The following is a 20,521-nucleotide window of genomic DNA, read 5'->3' as shown; positions in this document are numbered from 1 at the left end:
AGGAAAGGAAAGGAAAGGAAAGGAAAGGAAAGGAAAGGAAAGGAAAGGAAAGGAAAGGAAAGGAAAGGAAAGGAAAGGAAAGGAAAGGAAAGGAAGGTATAGCAGAAAAAGCTTTAGCACCAAAAATTTGAGTTATTCTATTTCCCAGATTAAGGTTCTGTAATACCAACAATAACCTTAGGAAAGGGGAAACTTTAAAATCCCAGATTTAAAATCACTGATAACTTCTAATTTTCAGAAAAATAAAGGAGAATCATGCAACTGTTACTACAACAGAAGAACAACAGCAAATATCAGAGCTAGTACGTTACTATGAAGAATAAGAATCCTACTTATTTACTGGAGATACAGAAAAACATACAGATAGAAATGAGTTAAGCATGAACAATTATAGCGATCTTCCCATAAAATTCAGCAGAGACATTCAAATAGCTGCTGTATTATTATGCCTAATAGACACTGATATGCCACTGAGTTTGCATTGTGCAGAAAAGGAGGTTGTGGACACRCGGGGGATTGTTCCAAAACATCATTTCAGCATCTTGATAGAAGCTACATCGGATGGACATAAATATCAATTCTGGTGAGGGATCTGAGAAAGGATAAGTGAATCTCTCCAAAACTTCCCTTCTCTGATATTGTGACCCCTTCTSTGATATTGTGGCTTCCTAAGCTGAGCATTGCCCCTAGTGAGTGTGTTAGTTCAGTCAGGGTAGGCTCATCTGTTCAGATTTAAATGCCTACATCCAAACTTTCATTTATATTTTGTTCACAGGCAACGATCAGCAACAGGTGCATTTTGGTAGAGCTCAGCTCCTCCCAAGGCAGATATCTGCGGTAAGTCAGAACTGCCTGCTGGAAAAAAGCACATAGCTCTCTGCTGGACACAACCATTGCACATAAGGTGTGATGAACTTTCTTCTGATATCTAACAAAAAGAACTGGGGATATTCCAGTGTCCAGATCAAAATGGCATTTTTTACTCTAGTTCTAGTCATATGGAGAGACAACCAGATTCTACTAGCCAGTCCTTTTTCATCTCCTGGCATTTTTCTATTGTTCATTTAGGTTTCTGTAATAATAAAAAGGCACGTTGTTAATGAGCACTACAGCTGTGTGGACTGTCTTATACCTCCAGATGGTACTGCATTGACCTACCAAGAGCAGGAAGGCTCAGTTGCCTGCGGAAGTCTTGGTCATAAACAGTTTGTGCTGCTCAGGTTCTTTGCTAGACTGCTTATGGGCCAGACAGCACAATTATGAAGGACTTTCCTACATTATTTCCTACATTACAGAGTGAATAGCTTTAGGAATGTCAGAATTTTACCCAGGGTCTAGTGGACTCCAACTTCCCTGAGCCGCCCAGTAAGATACATTCATGTAGCTATAGAATTAGACTGGATATAGAAATGCATTTGTGTAACAATTTTCTATTGAATAGCACTTTCAGTACTTAAGAGGTTTATTCAAATCTGTCCCCCTCCTTTTTTTTTTTTTTTTTTTTTTTTGGTTTGCAACGATCTCAATTATAATGGTGCAGAATATGGAATAGATGCAAAATATACTAATGCTTTTAGCTGAAGACAAAAGTGGTTTATAAAAAAACCCAAAATGTGGCAGGAAGCACTGACAACCATGCAATTTGAGCATTGTACAGGAGTGCCAGCAGCAGCAGCAGTATAATTGTTTTTCCAGTTTTTTGTTTGGTTCCCATGCTGGCTCGCCGTGTTAATCTCCATATGACTTTTTTCTGAATTCAAATAAATAAAAGAAAAACAAGGCTCTGGATATACACACTGATTTCACTTGTTTCCTTGTCTAAATGCAAGTGGAGGATAGGTTATGGAGCAATATGTAATACACTGAAAGCTGATTCCAGGCTATTTTGCTACTACTTGCCAGTAAGGGAAAAGAATGTCATTCACAGTTTCATGGTTAGGAAAGAACAAGTTCACAGTAACTACATTAAAAGAAAACATTGTTTTCTATCAGATAGCCCAAACTTTGCTGGCATCAACTGACATCATTTTCATTTTGATAAATGGAGCATGCCTTTCCATTGCTTATGGTCACAGCAACTGAAATTTAGAGAAACTATAACATTTAACTGTTTAGTTTGGTGCAGGGGTAAGTGTATTTATTCATTTAGGCATCTCTTTATTTTTATTTCTTCATCTTCTTCAACTTTTTTTCCCAAGTCCTTTTCTCTGTCTTCTTATTTGGCATTGAATTCAAAATKAAATTAATTAATTTTTATTAGTTAATTTTTATTAGTTTTTTCTTCATGATTGACAAGCACCAGAAGCTTAAAACCAGTCAGGCAGTTTCAGTGTGGTTATGTCAACGTGAATCTCTCTTCATTGCATGGTCCCTGAAATCCAGCTCCAGAAATGTGTGTCCAAATATTGTGTCTTACATTACATATAGCCTATCTAGCCAACAGCTGATATTTCTAATGCCRGCAATCTACTTTCCTTGACACCTCTCTCTGGAACAGTAAATTGTTGACAAATCTTAATGATTTTCTTTTAAAAGCAAAAGAGCTGACAGTAATTAAAATAGAAAACCCTTAGTAACGCCTGCAATGGTTTCAAGAACATCAGCTCACCATATGTAAAACTGTCCAATATGTGATCACTTTCTTTTGCTGGCTGCCCCAATATTTCACTGGATGAAAACGGGGTTGGGGGAACAGATTAGTTTGCAAGTTGTCTTTGCTTACAGGAAACAAAACAGAGGTGGCTATTTGCCTCACTGTCGTATGAACAAAACTTGATTATGAGATGTTCGTCATTAGGACTTTTCTGCTTATTTTGAGGATCCATGTATGACTGTATGATCCATGGGGACTGTATGGCATGCTAGGTTTCTGGTTTTGAACCCAGCATCCCTAGGAAGCCAGAGCTTGAGCACTGAGATAACCTCATCATTCTTCACATGTTGGCAATCAACCATTTTAATGATAATATAAGTATGGATTTTGAAGGTTGAACCTGAGACTAATATGGAAATAGTCAGAGAAATTTCTTGATTGGAGTAGTGAACACATCCAACTGGTCTTCTGAATAAAATTATTTTGAGATTTATTAGAATTGAAACATGGGGACTTATTTTGAATTAAATTCAGATTCATTTCTGAATGGAGTTTGAAGCAAAAAACATTGAAATACTTTGCATAAATCCATTTAACCCTTACATTCTTCTTGCTCTCTTTGATTCATTTTTATTGAATCTCTCATTTCCACTCTGTTGTATCCTTTCCCAGATGGAAATCCTAGTGTCAGGTTTGGATGCCTGTGATATTTCTGATGCCCTTCTCTCATGATTGTCCTGTCTGTGGTGGATTGACCAGAACTGCAAACAGTAATCAAGATGTGAGCACATCAGTAGTTTACAGAGCAGTGCAACGATGGTTTTTGTCTTGTTCTGAGTTCCATTCCTAGTAATTGCTCACTTTCTATATGCCATCTGAGTACTCAGGTATTGGAAGACACAAACTAGTCACTGCACTTGTCTTTCACACAAGATCACTTGTCTGAAGGTTGTAGTATCTTCATATTGAACAACAAATTCAGAGAAACCCAAGAAATTTAGAGTACACCAACTTAGTAAATTAGAAGCTAACAGAGCTATCCTGGAAGTCTTCAAACAAGGAAAATGTGAATCTATGATACTCACTAAAAATTTKTGACTGTAAAGGTATAATGCCATTATCAGTCTTAGGTGGAATTTATCTCCTTCGATAAAAAGGTTTGCATACTGGGGCAAACAAATAGAAACCTGATAGGAAAACAGTTCAGAGTGATCTCCTCCCAGGTAGATGCAACTTGTCAAATCCTGGAGATCTGGCATGTACCATACCATGTGCAAATGGCTGATGGACCAAGATCATTTCTGTCCCATCATCATAAAGAATTCTTCATTGCTGATAAAGCAGAGAATATGCTTAATGAAGTATTTGCTGCAAGCTGACAGGAGTATTGGTAATGAATAGAGAGAAAATGGAATGATCATAGGCAGAATTGGCAAGGAGAAGACCGGCTATTAGGCAGAGGGAAATAGAGTGTAGCTGAGCATTCACTTTGGCCAGCTGGTGAGAACAGAAAGGGAGCACAAGGAAGTAGTAAAATGAAAAGCTCAGGCAGGCCAGAGTTTGCTGTAGAAACCCAACTCACTCTTGAAGGAATAGACATTAAAAAAAAAAGCCCAACCCTGCCAACATTGCACATTAGTGGTAAGATGGTGAGACAAAGAAACTCTGTTGGTCCAAATTATGGAAGCAAGRGCAGAGAAGTAAGTTTCTCTAGGAAGGGAAATCAAATAGCAGARGAAAAAATAATGTATGAGAAATAAAAAAAAGTGAATTAATTTTCCCTGACTCCTTCTATTTTTTTACCAAAAAAATGGTCCTGTATTTGCACTGTTTTGTATTCTCTTATCACTTACAAAAAATGTATTTAAAGTTCTGCTCAACAAATAGCAATCTGTATCAGCATAAGCAGCCAAGTATTTAAGAAATGATTGTGTTTCCCTTTTTGATACAAAGTACCAATCCATCCCTCCAACAAGCTTTTCTTCCCAGAAAGTCCGTCAGCCTGTTGCCAAAATTACTGAAAATTGAAGCAATTGTAAATTTCAGATTTTTCAGCATTTTTCTGTAATGAGAAACTCTACTGAGACTGATGGAAGCCTTGTTCAGCTAAAGATGAGCACACTTCACAACTATAAACTCTTCCTAATTCTTGGAAGATAAGACTAATTCTTCTTTGGGAATGATGTTTGCTTGCTTGTGGGATTTCATCATTTAATTTTATAAAAATATGCCGCATGTTGATTTGTGTTATTTGACTGAAGGAATCCACACGCTCTAATCCTGCTTGTTACCAGTTTGAAGGGGTGGGGTGGGGTATGTGTGTGTAGATGCATGAAACAAAATGGATTATGAATTTGAAAATTGCCAATTATGTTGCATCACACAGCTCAGAGCACTGGCACAATAATGAACTGCAATCCAGATTTTTCAGCTTAAATGGCTTTACATTCAAGCAAGCAAATTAACCATAAAATAAAGGGGGGGGGACAAAATATCCCAAGAAAGAATGAACTGCAGATAATAAGCACCAATCTGGTGTTGAATGCAGCCCAAGATACCAATTGTTTTAAGTCACGACAAAGACAGCTGAATGCTCATCTTGTGGATATAGAGCATGGATGATTGCTTGCCATGAGTATCTTCTCTCACAAATAACAGTTTTTTTGCTCTTAATTTTCTGCTAAATTGGAAGCTAACTGCTTCCCACATTGTCGTCGGAGCACCTGCAGCTGTGCTGGATTTCTGCGCACCATTTCTTTTAGGTAAAACAGCACTCCACTTCCTTGAGCTCATCATTATGTTTATGTCTTCCTTTCATTGCACTGCCGCACTAATGATTCAGGCAGGCTGGTCAGTCATTAAGTGACAAGCAAATGATACCATATGCAACGTGTGACTAATCGGTCTGAACAAATGAAATCACAGACTTGCTTTTCCCATCATTCATTTCACAAACAGTAGCAATGTGGTGCACAGCAGGTAGTTCAGTTAAAACCAGCCTTGTAAAACAAATTTCCTGCAGCCGTTTAAGTGCGCTGTGACGGATTCGATGCTTTAGCTAGCAGACGGTGCCCAGGGGAGCTAAGGATGGTTTGGGCAAAGGGAAGTAGGGAGGAGGAGAAATGCTCCATACATACATTACAGTAATTAAAAGCTTAGTTATCTTATTGGTTTGGGCATTTTGTTTGTATGGATCTCAGAAATGATTACTGGATTGCCAATCCCAAAACATACATCACATACACAATGCTCATCAAGAGAAATACACAGCTCTTTAAATAAAGTTCCCCAAATATGCATATTTTATGCAGATCTAAGCAAAATTATCTCTGATAGCTATGGTGAGAAAAGGTACACATGGAAAAGTAGATACCTAAATCTCTCCTTTCTGTGTACCCAAAATGCCGTTCACTTGTTTTAATGAAATATTTTTCCCAGTAAGGAGCAAAAACAAATACTAGTAATAAACACTAGTATAAAAATTATTTGCTTATGTCCAGTAAAGTCAAAGCAACACAAATAATTCTATTTACTACCTTTAGAAATTTGTTAATATTAATTAAAGTCCCTGAGGAGCTAAAGACCTTTCCYGACTGATTAGTTATCTGTTTTACTTTTGTCATGGTTGTTTAAAAGCTCAGATCTACACACAGCTGGTATCTGATTGATAACATAAAAAAAGGACCTTTGTGTTTATTATATTAACTTCTTCAGCACACGCATAAGGACCTTCTGTGCCAGAAGAACGTTCCCTTTCCTCAAAACTGTTCTATGAAGCTGAAAGAATTATAAGAACAAAAATAAGTCAATCCAGTCTAATTTTCTTAAAGTAAATAAGCAAATAAATTGTAAAGGCAYGGTGAACACATTCACTTAACCCTAATCAAGATTTTGAGAAGTTACAGTCGTAGTTAATGAAGAGACGCAGAAAAAGATTTCTTCAATTGCTCACATATCAGTTAGGAGTCTAGACAAGAAAGAATTAGAATCGTTCATCCATCAGCATAAATATCATGCCGTAGCTATTTCTCAAACCTAGTGGAAATATTTGCATAATTAGAGTCTGGAAATCAATTGTTAACACAGGTGAAAGAGGCAAAGGCTATCCCATTTTGACTCTCTTTGTCAAAAGGGCTTTATGAGTTTCTGAATCATTGACAATTCGGAGGCAGAGGATCGTGAATACTTACAGATCAATTTGCTAACAGATAAAAACACCAAACAGGAGCAAGCTGTACTTTTTGCAAATCCTAGAAGATGACCATCTTCCACAACATCCTTCTGTTGCAAAGAAAGTGCAATGTTATGGTCATGGATACAGAGTAGTAGGGGTTGTTTGTGAAATGGGTACAGGCAAGTAATRTGCTTTTCAATACGACCAAATATGCCGTTTGAATCCAGAAACCAAATATGCAACATATCTTTACTGAATGGGRTCTGCTCCTGCCACAAACTGACTTAGGGCAAAAACTAGGAGTCCTGGTGAAGGTGAGCAGGTGAGATGTACATGACCTCTCAGCACAGCACCATTGCCAAGAGGCTGATGTGACCTTTGTATACATCAAGAAAGGACTGTCATGTAGCTGTAGAGGTTATATTCTGTTTTTCTTACAGAAATGCTACCTGCAGTTCTACTTCCCAGAATTCAAAATCTGCACTGACATATCTGGAGAGGTCAAAAAGTGCCCTACAGTCGGATTTGTCTTATAGTTAAACAGTCAAGAGAGCACAATAGAAAGAACAAATCAGATACAAAATTAAGGTGTTGGCAGAACTTCTAAATACCTATAGGAGAACTATAAAAAYAGTCAAGAATGGATGAGATCAAAAGTCTATTCAGCCACATATCCTTTTTTCCAGCAACACCAAAAATGGATACTTCAGGAAAAGAGTGTAAGACAAAGCAAACAGGTACAATATTTCTGTCTATTTTCCCAGCCCTGAATATTTTTACTTCAGGGACTTCTTGAGCCTTGTGCGGCTTCTATCCATTTAACAGTCACTGGTGGATTTCTCTTCCATGAACTTGTCCAGCCTCCTGCAGAACTGTGATAATATAGGGCTTTCCAAACTAGTAACCAAAGATAATAATAAGATGTCAAAGTTGGAAGTGGAAGATCTACACATTTAGATTTAGATTTAGTATCACTAACAAATCTTACATCAATTTGACTGATTTTCTGTAAATGATTCTATAGTTGCTATAGTTTAAAGGGCAACTGATATGGCATGTGCTGTTCCAGATGCCAGATAAAATGATCACAAAATCCAGCCAATGGCCTTTAATCCATTAATTTTACAGTGATGAGTTACCTTGCTATCATTCTAAAGAAATTAAAAGTACTATGCCTTCAGCAGCATACATTACTATATACCTAAGAGCACCAAAGGGACCCTTTCTTTGTATTATATAGTATTATTATAACATCACTAGTCCCCACAGGAGCTAAAGATGTATTGATTAGGTATTTTTATTAATGTCGTCTTGGAACTACAATTTCCACATGCTGCACAGTAGTATTTTCTTAGCAGTGTGGAAAGCTCTAGTTTGCAAAGATGCCCTTTAGGAATTAAACATTTCTGGAACGTATTTTTTTCCCCATTCKTTTTTTAAGTTGCTGTAATAGTGAGGAAAACATATATTGACTGTTTCCATCACAAGGTTCCCCCTCCCCCCCATAACATGAGCTTCAGAGGAAGTTGCAGAACAYGTTAACAATCTATCTGTTCCCTACCTTGCAGCTCTAAAGAATATTTTAAACCTCTTATAGAGTTAAAGAAGAGAGAATGATAAAGTGGGACAACACAGGGTAAAAGAATCCTTCATAGCTACTGCAAACTAAAAATCGATGCAAAGATACTTAGTGCCTTTTATTTCTTTCTCTCTTTTTCTTTAAATACTGCTATTAAAAAAGGGGGGATTACAAAGGAAGATGCCCCCCATGGTTTTCTGTCAGATACTATCTTATTTGTATATACTTTTTGTAGTTTAATTGCTCCCTTTGTTGTTTTCTTCTTTTTGGTTAAARGACAAGTCTCCAGATTGCTCTGTGATCTTTGTATCTATGCAGATTAGATTTGGAAATTAAGGAAACTTGCATCAGCTACATAATTAAGTACATAAAGAGGTCTGCCACACTTTTTTTATTATTACTCACAACACAYAAAACATGGTACATTTGGGGTTTGCAGGGTTTCAGTTTAGAGAAATATTTTCTGGGAAAGCCCTACTAAATCAAGTTGTGTAAGTAATAAATTACAGTTTCAATAGAAAAGCTTTCAATCTTTCCAGTCTCACGTCTCCTGACGATTTGGCGTTTTGCCTCAGCCCTTTCAGCCGCTTTAATGAAATATGTAACTATTATTACTTATGATTGGCTTTGTACCACCACATTGGTGTGTGCGGTACAAAACTGAGGCATTTTCTGGCTTGGAAAGGTTATGAGCAAGAGGATGAAAAGATATAAAACTGCAGCCCCCACAAAGGTTTTTAGGGAGGATTCGAATTCAGAGTATCTATGGTACAGTTTGTCAGGGAGTTACTAATGGACTAACCTGCAAAACATTAAAAGGGGAAGTCACAGACTGAGTCACCTCTCCTAACACGTGCTCTTTATTTACACAAAGAGGCTTAAGTTTGAAAATTATCCTGGGCATCAGAGAAATCTCCTCCTTTTATGGTGATTTGAACAGGAAACTTGGCTTGTGCATCCTCTATCCAGCCAGAAAAGTGCTCGAGTGAAATGGTGTCTTCCCCAAAATGAAAACAGGACATGTTAATAATCATGAGAAAGCTATTGCAAACATTGTCCCTTTAATTCTCAGCAGAAATGGAGCTGTAAAACTCTGTTATTCCTAATGTAACTGATGTAAAATTTATTCCTAATTCTTTACCCACTCTGGTCAAAGACACTRTAGGATACAGTCTGGGTCCATACAAAGGAAATAGAGGTTTCCAGGCCAGCAGCATCTAAATATGAGCCAATAGCTATCCATCATAGCCTAATTTCATTTACTTTTCCCACTCATTTTGCCTCGCTCATACTCTAATTTGGGGCTATTTCACCAAACARCTATTGAAAAGCTGACTTTCTATATCAACTCAGAAATGCCAGCTGTTTGTGCGGATACAACTGTCAACAGTGACAGTCCTTCTCCTCCAAGAACCCCCTCAAGTACCTCACATAATCTCAAGARGGAAATGCAGAAATATTTTAGCAGAGACTCAAACCTCAGCCAGTCTCTGCCTCTGTCCAATGTACAGCTCAAATTTCTTCCACATCATGCCAAATGTCTCATCACATTTCCAAACCACTAAAAAAAAACCCAATGCTATACCCAAGAGATAAGCTTTCATCCTGGCTGCCATATGAAAAGGAGAAAAAAGGAATGGATCCACTAAGKAAGTGTATTTGCATTTCCATGAGGGTTATGCAGAGCTCTATCATTTCATAATTTCTATGTGTAGCACCAATAACTACATGAACTTTGAAAGCCTCAGAACATGATCTTAGAAATTAATAAAAATTAATTTGCAAATACATTTGTGTTTAGTTTCTGTCTAAAAAATTGCTCCTTGTTTGCAGTTTTATTGGGAAAGTACCAATATTTAATATTTAATATGCATGTGTGGTCTTTCTTCGTCTTAAAGATGACTTCAAATATGTGTAYGAAAATGCTTCCTGCTGGCTGTTTAGCAGAAGACCGAGTTCCCTTTCCATCCCACGTTCTACTGCTCTGCATTCTCCTCAGTCTTTCCTCACAACTCCTGTTTCCCTTAAACTCTCCTTGCACTACTAAAGTCAATCCCCAATTTTACCCAGGTAGTCTCTTCATTCAGTAGACCACTAGCAGTTCTYCAAATGGTTGTTCGCTATTCACAGAATAATGTGTTTAACAAAGAAGTAAGTATTCACCATCTCCATGTTTTTGTCATGATGGGTTGGAAGAAAAGGGAAAGAGTGTTTTTTACAAAATAAATTGTATTTTGCTAATGCAAACCTGACTTCAGCCTTGTTGGCAACACTGAAATTTGAAGCCATATTTTTTAAGGAAATTATGTCCACATACACATAAAAGGTAGTGTTATTGCCTAGCTTTAACCACAGTATTCAATATCACAGCTATTTATTAAAATAGAATTACTGGAAGCAAGAATAAGAAAATCATCTAAAAATTTTTTTTAAACTGCTGAAAGTGCTTGAGAGCCTCATGGGTTCCCACAGAATATCCTGAAAACTCCGCATAAAGCTATTGTTTCAGAGACGTGAATGGCAGCACCATGCAAATGGGGAAGGAAAAGAAAAAAAAATCAGTAAGAGCGCACTAGGCAAGCCCCTAAAGCAGGGGAAGGGCGCCCGGACGGCTGCCCAGCCAGYTCAGCGGAGAGCTCGGGCACAGGAGACAAGCAGAGCCCCGCTGAGTAATTCAGGGCAGAAAGCACTTGCATTTGTCACTGCTCAAAGAAGCAGTTAATCCCAGTAATTTTAACTCTCTGATTTACTAGTAAATAATCATCTAATTTATGGAACTGACAGTCTTCTTTACCAAACTTGCTACGCTATGTAAAAGATTAGTTGTGGCACATTATGAGAAGAAAGCACTTGTTTAATTTGATTCTTTTGTCCTTTAAAAATATATACGTGTATATACGTGTGTGTATATATATATATATATATATATATATATATATATAGTGCACAGTGGTGTGAAATTGAGAACTGAAATTCAGGTTCTTATTTCAAATCATCTAATTGATAAAAATCAATTGTCTCTATTTAAAAAATAACTTTACCTGAACAGTGCTACCTCCTCCTACTGCYGGGGTTTGACATTTGTAGAGTAGGAGGTGATTGGATCAGAACTGTGTAATAACATCCATATCATACTACAAATGGAAAATAAATCAGGAGAAGCTGCTCAGTTTTCAGTGTTCTCTACAAACATTGCTCCTCACGCTGCCTGGAAGTGGGCAGAGGGTCTGACAGGCGATTCCAAAAAGAGAATCCCCTCCAAAAGTCGGAGATTGCAGCAAGGCATCTCTTTTCATTTCCTTCCCCTTAGGAAATTCGTTCTCTCCCCTCTCGCCTAAAAAATAAACACCCTCTCTTTCTTCCTCTCCTGACACCCGCTAATTAACACCCTTTTCTCGGTGGCGCGGGGCGCTGCGGGTTGCGTGCGCGGCTGGATTCCTGCCCCCGCAGAGCTCCAGCACCCTGCGGAGCGCCAACAAAAAGCACCGCGCAGAGCCTGACCCAACTGCTCCCCGACGAACAGCCGACCCTTTCCTCCTTTCCTCGTTAAGACTAGAGACGTASAGGTACCTGCGTGTGCTGGATTGGGAGCGGGAAGAGACACACATCTGCACGCAAATACAGAGCGCCGGGAGAGGCGGCCGGGTACCGCGGCCCGGAGAATTGGCAGTGCTGCACTCAGCTGAGTTACACCGAAAAGATCCTTAGTATATACAATGGAGCTTGAGCTGCTGATTTAGCCCACTTGGAAAAAAAAGAAGCTCTGACTACCCTGGATAAACGTGTACACACTATGGTCTGAACTTTATGATGGCAAAAAAAATTATATTAAYGGAGCGGAACTTCCCCTACCATTCTGGTGCCTGCTGAGCTCTATGTAGAAGAGCTGCATTATGACAGGTGTCTTCACAGAATTATACATAGTGCATTCCCATTATACAGCCACTATATATTATAAATACATAATATATATACTACAGTGTCTACATTATATAATATTATGTGTTTATATATCGTATAATACGTATTTGATATACTAATATAATACATGTAACTATATATACAATGTACAATTATACAATATATATAATACAAGTATATATGGGGTGCATTTACCCTGTCACATTCTGTAGGCAGTTGCTTAAGTACTAAACCCCTGGTTTAATGTCATGCTATCGTGCAACTACTGTGCAGAATGCAAAGAAATCTGGTTAAATCTCCASTGAGTCAGATCTCTTCATGTTCTTGCAGTAGCACAGCAAAGTTAAGGACTATCATGATGCATTTTAGTAAAACAGAGGCTGTAAAGGACCTATCTCAGGACACAGTACTGCAGCTGAAGAACTGATCTATAGTAAAAACACTGGGCTGAGGCTCAGGATGCAGCTGTTCAGCTACTAACTCTATGATATGCTGTAAGGATGCTTTGAGACACATCAGTTAAGGCTCATGTAAATWAAAGGCTCAGATGCTTAGAAGTTAGGCCTTGAATCCAGAATCTATACTGGTTGTCACCTTGGCTTCCTACACAGTGTGTCAGGAGTGTCAGGCACTGCAGAATGGCAGCTCCAGAAAAACGTGCACGTTGATCACTGAGTAAATCAGAATTAGCTAGGAAGATGCACATCTCAAACACTGCTCCTGTGGGTCTGAGGCAGGGCCGTCACACACACTCACGGTACTAAAGAGCTAGTGCTACCGCCATCACAAATTGCCATCAGCACCTTGAGAATCTAGTGGCCAGAGGAACAAAACAGGATACTTGGGTTGTATTTYCTCCTCAGCAGGAAGGAGGTTAGAGTCATATCTCCCACCTCCTTGTAGCTTGCCTGACCCTTGGGCTGAGTGACACCACTTCCCTTGATGTCACATCACCATACAGAAGGCAACACAAGATCTGCTGAGACAGGAAGGGAGTGAGCAATGAGCTTTGACTTTGTGGTCCAAGTCCCAGGGCACCAGCGGGGGCTGTGGAGTCATACAGTCTTGATCGCGTGTCCATGGGACTTCATGCATCTTAGATTGGAATAAATACAGGAACAGGACAAGGACCAAAACTCAGGCTCCCCTTGCCCCCTCCACCACACAGCCAAATGCCTTTCAAGGATGCAGAGTYTGGCTCCCTCTTGTGCTCTGCCCTTTTAACAAATTAATCTGGTAAATAGTATACGGTGGAATAACATTAACAGGTGKGCTACAAATGCCTCTAGCCTAGGGCTGGGGCCCTCTTCTGTGCTGTGAGCTTCAAATCATTCAGTTTAACTTCCTTAACCTCTCATTTGGATAAGCATGCTTTTGAATAGAAAGAAAGTCGAATAGGAAAGTGGAAAGGGCTTTAACTTTTTCTTTTTCTTTTCTTTTTCTCTTTTTTTTAGTGGAGGACTTCCCATTACGGCCAAACTGCAGCTTGTGACCTATTAATCTGGGATGCATTTGTGCAGCCACCTCTGTAGCAATGCCTGTTTCAGTCATTGCTCGAACAGCTCTCTGGCACCATACAGATTAGCAACCTCCAATGACACAAGCCTAAATGATAAGATATGACATTTCTACTGTTTTACAGAAGGTGTCATTGTTGCGCTGTTCTGGTTGACAAATTCCTCACACAAGCATTCAGCACTAAATGCAGTGAGTCACATCAGAAAATGAATCTTCTTTCTTTTCATTCAGCTACAGTTTATGCCATATTAAACTCAAGAATAAATGTTTCCTCTCACAGACTCTGATTAAATTTACAGACAAATATGATAGAGTACTTCACTTTTCCTTCTAAACAAGATTAATCAAGTGTATGTAATCTCACAGAATATACCTTTAGCTTGTTGGTAATAACAGGAAATCTGCTTTAACTAGGTGCACTGGAATCAGTTTGACACTGATTATAGCATCTGTTATCAGCAGTCTTTTGCTATGTCCAGCACCTTAATACTTGGGAGCGCTTTGATTGAGACACGCACCTTGGGAGTACAAATGTTTCTGAGAACACATGTGGTCACATGAAKGTGTCTAGCAACCATCAGGAACAGGCTGGCTATTCCTACTTGGAGATGGCAAATCGGTTAATCACGAATAYGTCAAATATCATTCCTCTCTGAAGAATGCCCTGCCTCTGGATTACAGAATTTGAGCAGGGAAAATGTTAACTTATAAAAACAATGAGAGTCTAAAGTAGCTTCTGTAGTTGCTGAGTTGCCTTGGATGCCAAATGATCATGTCCTACTATAACGGGTTTAATTGTCATGGCCCAAAGTCATCCTTGCCACCAGTGTTGCTATGGTGATATTTGATATGAAACATTTGTTCCAGCATTTTTGTGTCAGGCAAACTAAGATTTTGATGATGCCACTTCCTCAGCTCAAATTTTGCCATAGGTGCTTGCCTCATCACACACACAAATGATTTTGACTCTCCATGTGCTTTCAGCAAAGCAACTGAGAAGTCAAGGCATAGAAACAAGAGCAGAAACAGGTGAAAACCACCTTTCCYAGATAGAAACGGGTCATTTAATACCAATCCTTGGTACCGAGTGAAAAAAAGAAAAAGATTTGTTCAAGTTGTCTACTAGAACTAAGATCACTAATTTGCACCCAAATTAGGAAAACAATAGACATTGAGCCACATGGTTTTCAGATGTGGAACGTATCTGAGCTCTTTCCAGGATCGGAGGTATGCCTSTGTACTTTCTCAAAGTGTTTTTCTACAATATCACATGGCTCTCCCATATGAGGGTGAGCTGAGTGATAAAAGACGATCATCCATTCCTGGAATTACTTTGACTATGTGACAGGAGCTGAACTGCATTTCCTGTTCCCCGATAGTGAGACATGTCAGCATCAAAATAGAAAGTCCTCGCTTAAGCACAGTAGCCCCTAGATGGCACTGTAAGATTCCTGTTCCACTCATCAACACTGAAAGCTAATTTAAAGGGGATTTTTTTCCCCTCACACCTTCTACACAAAAAAGTGGGGGACAAAACGCTACCCAAAYGTCAGTTCATATTCCTTCAGCTCACTTCCATGGCTTATTCTTGAAATCAAGGCAGGAAACTCAATCCACTTCCTTCCCAACCTACTCCAGCTAAAAATATCCTTTTATTGATTAAAAGCCAGTCCAATATGTCTCTGTAGTTAAGTGCACTCGTACTATTCGTGTAGCAGCAGTTCTGCCTCACATTGATGGCCATTCTGTTATACTCAAGTTGTCTTGCCTTGCAACACAATGTATTTAGGAAGTCTGTGGCTCCTTAGGCTTAGGGAATCCTAAACCACTTTGCTTACACTCCTCAAGTGAGCTTCAGAAAAGCTGCTGTAAGTTAGGCAAGCATTGGTCTTTACAATGAAAAATATCTACAACAGAGATAAGACTAATGCTAAACTTCTGCTCCCCTAAGCTGCTGTCCTCTTCATACTACAGCTGAGGAAAAAACAGGCAAGCAAGCAAACAAAACAGTAGGTATTTAAAATGCCACTGACTTTTTTTTGGTAGTAATCAGTTAGGAATTAGACAGCAATAACATTAGGATACCAGTGTCACATACRGGTGTCACAAATTATCAGTCTCCTGCATAAGACACTAAGAGACAATTCAGCCTTTTTGTACACTGTGYAAGATGGGAAAAAGGCAGGAGGAAAGGACCACTATGTGGAACCAAGGGACATCAGTGGAAATGCCCTGCTTGCAATGACATAAGCATGTGGTCAAAGCAGGAACTACATCATGAGCCCAGACCAATGCCTTGCTAACACCACCAGTCATTAAATGACCAGGAGGAAAAGCAAGGTGTACTAACGGTACTTTGTTCAAATGCACCCACATCATGATTCGACGACCGACAAAATTTCCTCTGGGCAAGTGCAATGCAACACACCATTGCCCAAGGGCTGGTTTCCTGACAGTGGCAGATCTCCTCTGAGTTCCTTCATAGGCATATAATTATTTCTGAGGCTTTCACTCCTCTTTCAGATTGGTTGAAAGCATCCAAAGTACCCAGAAAGCTAATGAGAGACAAGACAGGGCAATCAAATGAGCCACTTTTCTTTAGAAATGAGGTTAAAAATGCTTCTTCTTTAGCTTCAACTTTATCAGCAGCAAGTTCTTGCTCCTACAAGTACAGTTTTTTACTCCAGATGTGATGTTTATCATAAAGGAGAAGAAAAGCTTAAAAGCAGRATTTAGTCTCATAGTTCCCTCTTCTGCCTGTCAACTGATGGTATGATAATGTACAGAAGACAAGACATGATTTTAGAAGGACAGTTACCTGTTTATTTGGTCACTGTATGCTTTCACTAGCACTGAACATGAGATCTGGCAAGTTATGAATACTAAAAAGTACTCCAAGGTAGTCCCCATTTTCCACCAGAGAGATTTATAGCAAAAAATGAACGCAATAAACTAAATACTAATAAGGCCAAAACCAGTAAGATCTGATTACTATTCYGGCAGAGTAGGAGACTAAGGGAATAAACTAATACTAATGGTAAGCCATTGAGAAAGACATCAAAGGGCAGACTGGGAAAGTTCCTACTTGTAACAAGTGAGAAGGCTCATGCAAGCAAAACAGCCCCTGGAAAGAGGAGGTTCCTTGTCTGCYGAAACAGGCCACTTGGAGGAGCATGAGAAGGTGCTCTGCTCTACTCCAGCTCCCCAAATATTCCCCTCCCTTTCTCTCTCTCCGTGGATGGGTTTATCCATCCCTGTGCRTGTCACTTTATTTTCACTCATAAAATAATTTCAGTTTCCAGAGGCTCTTTATGGAGTGCATTTCCTGAGCAACAGGTTCATCCAGAACATCAGCCARCCGCAAGAAACAGGAGCAGGCTTCAGAGAAGGAGTAGCCATTGCAAGTTCACCGGCTAGGCCAGACGCTGCAGTTGAGAAAGGAGTTTCTAATCCAGAGGGGAAGATTTTCCAAGTCATGCCAGTTCCCTCGAAAGAAAGAATTAAAAGCCTCCAAGTGCACAGTGTAAACAGCCAGCGCAAGTAACACCACGAGACCCAGCGTCTGCGCTAAGCAGAAAATTGAACAATTGGCTGGAGACAGCGAGGCCATGCACTGCCAGCCGGGGAGGAGCAGCGCCTAACGCGCCGGGCTCGGCCGCGCTCAGGCTCGCGTTTGTCTTTGCTGTGCTCTTGCCTGTTTTGCTTTCATTGACTTTTGTTCGCTTTATAATTGGTTTAGTGAGCGGGCACGAGAGAAGCGCCAATGGTCTGGAAATGCTCGAGGCCGGCTGAAAAGCAATCTGGAATCTATCCCTAGCTCTGTGCAGCCTTGGCCAAGTCCCTTTTGCTCGCTGTTTTTTTTAGATTTCTTCATCTGTGAGATAGGGATACTAACGTCTCTCTGTATGGTGGTGAGTGAGAGAATTTAAGTATTTAGTGTGTTTAATGTGCTTTCAGATACCTGTAAGTGCCACTAAAGGAACAAGCTTTATTAACATTTCTTTTAGTTGTTGTTCATAAGCACCCCTCCTCATGAGTCCAGGGAAGAGCAAACGTGAGCGGTCCCTGATACCACCCCATACTCATCAGGGACTGTCACTGTGACCACAGCCACCATACCACAGTCCCTGGGGAGATCCCCTAATGAGCTGCATGTTTTAGGCCCAGGCAAGATAAATTATAATTTGCAAGTTGTGTGTGTATCTGAAATACGAGGTTTATTAGGTAGGAGGGTTTTGCCTTGGGTGGGAACACTCAAAAGCAGTTGCATCGACACAGCACTGGGAATGACTGATCGGGGCGGGGGGGTCTTCCTAATCCCAGCTCATAGCTGAAGCCAGTTTACCATGGAAATATTTCCTAATGAGATACATATTAGCTGTTTGGAGCTTTTTGCCGAGTTTTCACGATTTATCAAACAGCTACAGCTTAAGCAAATATTCAACTTTGGTTTTGGATGCCACTTTATAAACATACGATATGAATACAGAGAATTCACTTTAAAGAATTCATAGTCCTCCTGCTTTCCCAAGTTATTAAAAAAAATTATTAGTTTTGACTTTTCTAAAGTCTCTAGGACCTGCAGCTGTCACTGACCAATGGGAGAAATGCTCAGCCTTTCTGAATTTTACTCCTTTTGGTACTTAGTGGATTATAAACTAGCATATTATAAAACAACTGACTCCCAAATGTGCCACTAGCTAATATATTTAGAGCTTATATACTTGAAGCTGCTGTAGCAGCTCCTCTGTGACACCATGTGCCAGCTACAGCTGGCTGGCCCCATCTGCAGCCTGTCCTTTACACAGCTGTGCACGCAGGGCTCCTCCACAAGCAAGGAAATCGGGGCTCAGAGTAAAGAGGYGACGACCCACCACGGCACAGGGAGAGCAGGCTGGCTCCGCGGCACCTTCCCCAGCCGCAGCAGGGCCCTGGGCCCGCGCTGCGGTACGCAGCCMCGCGCAGCCCTGCTTCGCCCTCCGAGGACAGCGACACCGGAGCGATTCAAAATCGGGAGCAACCTGATTTCTCTGTTTGTGCCAGGTCAGTGTTTGGAATCGGAGCCAGCACTGCGGAGGCGGTGCAGCTCCCCGCCTTTTCAAGGGTCGGATGAACAGAAGTGTGAGCTGCCACAAACGCGGCGAGGAACACGCATAGCGCACCACCTTCCAGAGCAAACCCATTCCTGGGGTTCATGCTACTTTGATTAGACACTCGATGAAGTGCCATTAACTCAGCAGGCAGGGGACTTGCTCTCTTTCGCCAGCCTTACCCAGACGGCTCTGCTGGGTTGAGTGTGAGCGAATGCCTGAACTGCAGCATCCAGCCCCGGCTGCATGGCTACTAGTGTATCAGAAGGCAACAGTCCTTGCTCCCATTAGCCTCCATTCTAGGTGAATCTGCACTTACATCATAAAACCTGAAAAACAAATCCATGGGGAAATGTGCACAAAAAGGCTGAACAGATAATCCCAKCAGTCCACCTAAATGGGAAGCCGAGTAAGAAAAATCTAATAAACTCGGGTCACTGGACCACACAGGCTGCAGAGGAGCCTCTCGTTGCTGCATTGTTCCTTGTAGTCCCTTGAGGTCGTGTAGGCAGTTTTGATGCAGTAAAGCGGCATGCCAGACACACACGATTTTGCCACTAGATGTCAATGGCATCTGCACTTTTAAAAAGAAAGGTTTTGGTAAGAACAACTGAGCTGCTGGGAAAGTTTGCTTTAGCCTGCAGTAGTTTTTGCTGGAAACTACTTGYTGCAGGCACCATGGCTTCTTCAGGGTGTTAGAAAATATGGATGTGCAAGTGCTGTCCCTGAGTTTTGAACAGCCCCATGACTTTTCTGCAGATTCTGCAYGTTATTTCTCCCTAACAGTTCTCCCCAAGGTTGCTATTCTGGAGTTGTTCAAATCATTCCCAGTCACATCCTCTTCCGCTCTAGCAGCTCCTACCATCACGTGGGCTTYTACTTGGATTTTCATGGTGGCCTCTAACAAATAGTGTAACCTGAAGGTAGTGAGACTATGTGGCCACAGCCTTGAGCCGAGGTTGATGCTTGTGACATCAGCCACCATACCTGGAGCATGATGAGGTAGCCAACATCTGGCAGCTCTGCTCGGTCCTCCTCTGGAGCTGCACCATGAAAGGAGATACTGGCCATGTATTAAGACCAACATCAGCATCAAATAAAGCACTTCGCAGTTATCTGATGTCTTAGAGTGTATGAAATTGGATTCAGTTTTGTAGTGTAGCCAAGGACTTAATAGGAAAACTGGCATTTGTGCATTGGGATTTTTTAAAACCCAACCAAAATCAATAGAAAGGCAATTTAATTTAACACAGCCTTTTTGAAAGAAAGGGGAGAGACACCTTTACGATAGCAGATGGGCTTGTTTTGATGAAAATTTTCCAAGGTACTTGACATAATTTGAAAAATTCAAACATTGGAAATGTTTGCACTTTCAAATGACTTATTTATAGCTTAAGGATGGTCACCTCAAGCTACTGAGCTGAATTTCTGAAGGGAAGTTTGTTTGTAACATGGAGTAATCACCCACTACTGGGCACATTTGCTTGGAGGCCAGCCAGCACAGGAATCCAGCCTGCACAGATTCAGTAACAGTTTATTGACTTATCAAGCAATACCAGTGTTCTCATAGCCTAAAAGAAGAATGAGAGCTCTCAGGTATTTGTCAAAAGCCAATATRACTTAGAAAGGAAGTGCTTGATGTGGGG

The sequence above is a fragment of the Rhea americana genome, unplaced genomic scaffold (assembly GCF_003343005.1).
Source record: "Rhea americana isolate MKP2758 unplaced genomic scaffold, rheAme1 scaffold_26, whole genome shotgun sequence".
Lineage (NCBI taxonomy): Eukaryota > Metazoa > Chordata > Aves > Rheiformes > Rheidae > Rhea > Rhea americana.
This window is presented reverse-complemented; position numbering follows the sequence as displayed.